The following is a 6,870-nucleotide window of genomic DNA, read 5'->3' as shown; positions in this document are numbered from 1 at the left end:
CGAGCAAAGTCAGCACTCATAAACAAGGCAAAAAACAGTGCTCTATGGACTGGGCTGGGCCCCATCTGCTCTGCAGCTACTTCTGGCTCCCTCGATGGGGATGGTGTTTCTGGTCTCCCATATTTTCATTTTCAGGCATCTCCGCATCTCGTTCCAACTCCTCCTACACAAAATGGGGGAACTGCCCACAAATGTGTGCAAAACTACTTAATTACTCCGTAACCGACTGGGCTGCTGGTTGCTGGTCATGCTGATTATTGTGCTGACAGTGATGCCTTCGCCCCCTCTTCCCTTCTACCCATCTGTGCCCATCACCTCCTCTCCAGCTGTGCCTCCTCCTGCACAATGTCCAGGGGCACCCAGCACTCGCCCAAACAGACCCCTGCTGCTTGGTGGGCTAGGGCAGGGGGTTCAGCCCTTGCTCTCCTGGTGCTGAGTGTCCCAGGTGCACGACTGGGTGTCCCAGGACCATGGCTGGGTGTCCTGCACCACTGATGAATGTCCCAGGGCCATGGTTGGGTGTCAGGGGCCCGTGGCCAGGTGCCCTGAGCCACTTCTGAGCATCTTGGGGCCGTTGTTGGGTGTTCCAGGAACGTGGCCGAGTGCCCTAAGCCACTGCTGAGTGTCTTGGGGCTATTGCTGGGTATACCAAGAGCATCAGTGGGACGCCCCAGGACCACGGCCGGGCGTCCTAATGTCATTGCCGGGTGCCTCAGGACCCTCGGTGGGTGTCCCAGGACCACGGCCGGGTGTCCCGATGTCACCGCCCGGCACCCCAGCTCCACCGGCGGCGCGCGGGGCGAGGCGGGGCGGTCTCTGCCGAGGCCCCCTCGGTGCGGCGGGGGTTCGCGGCGGGTCCCCGCCCCGCGCCGCGCCGCCCGCCCCGCTCCGCCCGCCCCGCTCCGCCCCGCCCGCCGCGGCACATTCATGCGGCGGCGCTGGGCGCGGGCGGCGGCTCCGAGCGGCCCCGGCGCGGCGCCTCCCGCCGGGCCTCGGCGCATGTGAGCGGCGGAGCGGCAGCGGCAGCAGGGCGGCGGCGGCGCCGCATCGGCCATGCGGTGGCCCCGCGGCCCCCGCGGCGCCTGGCGGCTGCTGCCCCGGCGCTCGCTGCTGGCCGCGCTCTTCCTCTTCTCGCTCTCCTCCTCCTTCCTCTACTTCGTCTATGTGGCGCCGGGCATCGGTAAGCGGCGGGCCGGGGCCCGGGGCGGGGACGCGGGCACGGGCACGGACACACCGTCTGCCGCTGGAAACGCTGAGTAATCCGCGCCCGGCCGGCCCGGGGGCCGCGGCATCCCCGGCGAGGGGCGGCCGGGCCCGGCGCAACCGGCTGCGGCTCCGCGGAGCCCCGGGCTGGGCGCTGGGCAGCGCGTCCCCGGTGCCCCCCGGCGTGCGGGTCCCCCCGGCGTGCGGGAGCCGCCGGCCGCGCTCCCCGCGGCGCTCCCGGGCTGGCGGGGCCGGGCGGGGGGCAGCGAGCGCGCTGCCCGCCCGCCCCAGAGTTTGTTTTGAAGAAGTGGAGTGTTGTCCAAATGCTTGTGGTCTGAACGTGCTCCCTGGCGGAAATCCTACTCTTTTTGTCAAGTGGGAAGGTGAGAAGTGGGTGTTTTAGAAGGCAAGTGCACTCCTTCCTATGTTCCCTGTCGTAGCTTCGTGGGGTCTCGAGAAGCCGTTTATCAATATGGCCAGCACCCGGTGCTGGTGGGGCTGTTGGTCCATCTCCCATGAGATATAGGAAGACTTGTGCTCGGAAAGCATCTGTTCCTTTCATACATTGTAACTGATTTCTGTAAGGAGCCAAGGCTCGCGGTTTGGCCTTCAACCAAACTTTGGCAACAATTTATTTCTATAGAAACAGTCCTTTCCAAAGGAATTGTGAGTTTCTCCTTGAAATGTCATTGGTATTGCTCATGCCATTCCTAGCTTGGACATCCCAAGGAGACCTCTGTGTATTTTCAAGGTGACTTCTGCGGGTTTTTATTTACAGATAGTGTCCCGTGGCTGCCACTGGGCTTTGGGAGCCTTTCCCAGGGCTGAGTAGGGGTTGGCTGGTGTGTGAAGCCCAGCTCATGGGGCCTGTGACCTGGGCACAACCTGAGTGAGGCTCTGCATGGTGGGCCTTGCCATGGTGGCCCAGGGCTTTGCTGTCCCCCAAGCTCCTGGCCACTGTCCCACAGGCTGGCCAGGGCTGCCGAGGCCACTCTCTTGCATCTGTTGGAGGAGTTTCACACTGGTGTTAATGGGAGGTGCAGCTGCTCCCTCTGTAAGCACAGCCTGGCTCATCCCACTCGTGTGCTGCCATGGGGCTGGCGGCCGTTTCATCCAGTGCCTCCAGCAGCCCTTTACAGGGCAGGCACAGGGAATGTCTTCTACACTCACGGCATGGCTGTGGATGGGCTTCCCCAGGTCCACCTGGAATAGCCGTACAGTTTAAGAAAGAAACTTCTCTTGTAAGGATGGTTTTGTTCCTTTTTTAGAGTGTTCTGATTCATCGTATGCTTCTGCATGGTCACCAGTGCTAGAGATGCTGGAGTTGCTGTAGGGTATAAAATGCTGTTTAAAACCAGCTCTATGCACATAAGCCTTTCCCTGTGAAGACCTCAGATAATATGGTCACATCCCACCCAATGTTCTTCCTACCTGTGATGCCCAAAGAGGAGGCAGAGAGGTGTCAGTGGTCCCTGTCCCCACTCGCCCATGGATGTCAGTGATGTTCTGAGTCATCTACTCATCAGGTGACAGAAGAACTGCTTCCTTTTTTTTTTTTTTTTCTTCCTCTTTCTGCCAAAAATGTTCCATCATGAAAACCCAGCCCAGTATTCCCAGCATGGCTGGGCTGATCCTCCCAGCACTTGGAGGGAGTTCATTTTCAGGCCAGAGTGGTGAGGAAAAGCTTGGAAGAAGAGCAAGTGAGATAGGACTTGAGCAGACTGGGAATTTCAATGAATGGTTGGTGTGCGGGTGATGGAGAGATGCTGTCACTGGGGTGTTCTGGGGCCTTTGTCCTGCCCGCTGCCACCTTGGAGCACCAGGGTGGGGCTGGGCTGGTTTTCTGTGGCCACTGAGGGGCCTGGGGAAGCCTCTGCCCAGAGACCATCCCTTGCAGGGCGTGCTGGGGAAGTGGCTGAAGAAGAACTTGTATTTCATTGGCTAAACCAGGGGCAGGAGAGTGATTAATCCATTCCTTGATTGTACCTCATTTGAAAAGAATAAAATCCAAATAAATGGGACCTAAAGCTGCAAGTGAGCTTGAACCAGCTGGAGCCTGGAATGGCTGGAAGAGCTTTTGTCTGCCCGGTGCCACGGGCTGCTGGGAAGGGTCTGCTTCAGCCAACTCCGCTCGTGGGGGTCAGCAGCTGGAGCCACCCTGCCCTGTCTGGGCAGCGTCAGCCCTCTGGGCTGTGAACAGCCCCATGGCAGGACAGCATCCCCTTGGCAGGGTGTGCTGTCACCATGGGTGGGAGCCTGTCCCCAAACCCCACATCTGAGGGGGAAAATTTCATCGGCATTGCTGAGGCATGTTGTGTTTGAGCAGTTGTGCGCCAGTGCCAGGAGAAAACTGGGACAGTTGCACTTCTGGGTGCTGTCTCAGCGCATTGGTGTGGAGCTGGCATGCTTGCCGGCTGGAAAAGCTGGATAACTGCTCCTGGTGCCCTTTGGAGGTGGAGAAGGGAGCCCACCCTGGGTTCTGGGGTGCCTGCCACCTGACTGATGCTGGTGTGTGGCTCCTCACAGCCCAGGTAACCCAGCAGTCTGCTGCAGACGGAAATGCAGGAAGAAATTCATGTTTACTGTCAGCAAATAGCCACGCTTGGTCCCTGCAGGGAATCCAGGGCTTTTGGGGCTTATGTTTGTGTCGTGCCTGGGTTTATGTGATGCCTAGGGTAGCTCCTTGTTTCTGTCCTTCACCAAGGTTTCCTCCTACAGAACTGAAATGTTCTTGTGGCCTCAAGTTTGCGCAGAGTGATCCAATGTAAACAGCCAGTGCTGCCTCCTTCCCAGCACTCCCATCTTATACCTGTCTGCCCTCCCCACACGCCACCCTGACAATTAAATCCCTGGGCTCCTGCAGCCACCTTGGGAGGTGGATTGCCAGGGACCCAGCTGATGGCACAGATACAGCAGGCTCTCCTTGTATTCAACGCTGTTCCCTGGCGCTCGCTGGCTCTTGTCCCTGCCATGGGGTGATTATGTGGGCCTGTCTCATCGTGGCCATTGTGTGCGGGATGAGGCAGCCGATTGTTCTGCTGGCGGTGAGCTGGGGGCGAGCCGGGGTGAGGCACGGCAGGGCTGGTGGGGATGCAGCGTCTGGAGGCTCCAGGAGATGCTCTCCTATCCACACGGGTCCCACTGCGAGGCAGCAGGTACACAGCGATGTTTGTGCTGGTGGGGAGGTTGCTTGTGATCCTGCTGAGGTCCTGTGAGCAGCTGGCTGGGCTTCCGCTGTGAGAAATCCCACTGGCCTCATCCTTGGAACGAGCAGAGCTTGGCACCAGGTGAACAGTTCTGTTCTGTTCTGGAGGCCAGTGGGCACCTCGTGGGTTTTTTTGCAGGGCTTGTTCTTGGTACTGAGGCTCTTGCCCTCCTGGGACCAGGTGCCCTTTGTGCCTCTTGCCTTCCCCAGAAGGGATGTGCAGAAATGGGCTTGCCAGAGTTACTCTGTCCATGCCCGGACCCCACTCTTGGAGCAAGGATAATGCAGGTGCCAAGAGTGTGCTGACTTGGAGGTGAAACACCTTGAGAAACTGTTTCTATTTAGTCCTAGTTTCTGCCTCTGAATTCATTCATGGGGTTGTGGGCCCTCCTGGGAGCTGGGCTCAGTCCCTGCCTGTCCTGTTTTCATGTAGTGGTGGCTCATATGGTTCTCCTAAAAGTATATGGTTTTATGCTTTTTGAACAGGGCCTAGGAAATCAAGGGAATTCCTCCTGCAGTTGAAGGCAGAAATGCTTTTTCAAGCTGCTTGCACTGCAAGTTGCTGTTTCATACTGAAAACTCTTCTGCAACAGTAGGAATTTCTCAGACCTTGGACTGAGTCCTGGGGGAGAGGGCGGGCGGGGGCTTTCCCTGGTGCTCTTGGCTTTTCCCTTGTTGTCTCCAGATGTTGGACCCTCTTTATTTAATTTTTTTTTTTTAACTTAGGTTTGCACAGGAGCAGTACTTGGTTGGATCTGATGCAGGAAAATAATGCAGAGAATTTAAATTATTGGGTGAAAGATTGTTACCTTTGTGAGAGAGCTGTAATTCAGTCTGGCTTTACTTCCTCAAAACTTATCAAGAGTTGCTCCCGACCGGTCATACGGGGCATGAGGTAGCACCATTTGCCCTGAATTACGTTTGTGATGCAAGAACTTGATTTTGATAGGCAGGAGTGCTTTGAAGCACTGTTCTGTCACGCTGTGTGCTGGTGACCAGCAGAGCAGCACCGTGGGGACCAACAGCTGCCTTGGTACACCTCCTTTGTCCCTTTTGGTCTTTGGTAGAATGTTATATAGCCAAAGGTAGCTGATCCAGTGCAGTTTTTGATGCATCAGCCTGGTAGATCCTGGCACAGAGGAGTTCCAGGGGGGATTAATGGCAAAAGATTTTGCTTGTCCCTGATGGAGGGACCATGGGATGGGAAAGTGGTTGAGTTGCTCGTGATGGTGAGGAACAGAGGAGGTGTTGGTCCCAGATAGGGGGATGGCACTGTGGGGACATGGAGCTGGGGCTTGTGAGTCTGGGTGAGAGGACTGAGGCAGTCAGGTGTGAGAGTGAGGTTGCTGCTGATTTTTGCCTTCTGTGCACTTCTGGGGGAATGTGGGCAGAAGGAGCCTGGTTAGAGTCAGTGCTGGTGGAGAGGAGGGCAGGAGGGGGATGTCAGGAGAGACCCAAGGGAGGGGCAGGGAACACTGGCCATGGTGGGGTGCTGGTGCCTAGCTTGTCCAAGGATCACACTGGTGAGCTGTGGTGGCTTTGGCTTGGCTGGGCAGAGGCCCGGTGCAGGTGCCCCTTCAGGTTTGCCAGCAGCTTGTTGGGTGCCTGGACACTGCCTGAGCAGGGACAGAAGGTGAAGGTGCAGCTCAGAATAACGAAATGAGGTTTGTGCTGTCATAGCCCTGGCTTTCATCTCTAGGTCTTCCCCCTGCAGCTCAAGGGAGTGTGTGTTTTACTATGAAACACCGGCAGTGCTGCCCTCTTTCCCCCTCCTCTCCCCGAAAGGTCTGCCAGGCAGCGTTTCACAACCTTAGGAAGGAACAGCCCAATTCCACAGCATATCCCACGGAGGATATTGCAGTCATCAGATCTGACAGTGACTGGGGGTAGTAAGAAACCCTCAAATGCTCCTTGATTCAAGAACTTCAGCTCCAAATTGCCTGTGCTACCAGTGGAAGGAGACTGGTGGCAGCTGTGGGAAATCACTCCTTTGGCAGCACCACGTTCTTCCAGCACTGAGGCTCCTACAAGGCACATCTGGGCAGGAGAGCAGCCCCATTCCACCCAGCTACTCCTGTGCCAGTGCATCCTAGGTACTGGTGATGCAGAACATTGTTTGGAGACCACCTCTTGCTCAAGGCTAACAAATTACAAGGCTTCTTTGAGGGCAGGTGAATTACTGGGTTTTCTTTGCCTGTAAGCACCTGTGCTGTCTGTTATTTTGCTGGTGGCTCGCAGGGTGTTGCAACTGCAGGGAGTATGTGAAGAGTTCATGTTTCATCTCTCTATCTCTGGAAGCCTGGCTTGTGGAAGCTGATTAGCAGACACAAAAGCTTCCAGGTATTGGTTCATTACTGCAAATGGAATGCTTCAAAACTTCAATGAGCTTTGGCAGAGCAGATTTTAAAGCAAAACCATCAGTGCTGTCAGCCCAGGAGACATGGTCTTCATGGGTTTGTGAG

At 56.8% G+C, this 6,870-nt stretch overlaps 1 protein-coding gene across 1 annotated transcript in view; it reads left to right on the top strand.

Moving 5' to 3' along the window:
* The first annotated feature begins 1,077 nt into the window (after positions 1-1,077).
* The window catches only part of B4GALT5 (beta-1,4-galactosyltransferase 5), a 34,287-nt gene continuing 28,494 nt past the window's right edge, over positions 1,078-6,870 (top strand). Inside the window, exon 1 of the mRNA XM_017832358.1 lies at positions 1,078-1,180. The gene's annotated coding sequence lies outside the window, so the exon portion shown is untranslated. The remainder of the gene's footprint in view (positions 1,181-6,870) is intronic.

This window comes from Lepidothrix coronata, unplaced genomic scaffold, assembly GCF_001604755.1.
Source record: "Lepidothrix coronata isolate B3197 unplaced genomic scaffold, Lepidothrix_coronata-1.0 Scaffold201, whole genome shotgun sequence".
Lineage (NCBI taxonomy): Eukaryota > Metazoa > Chordata > Aves > Passeriformes > Pipridae > Lepidothrix > Lepidothrix coronata.
Note: the sequence above shows the minus strand (reverse complement) of the source record. Positions and strands in the feature narration are given on the sequence as shown.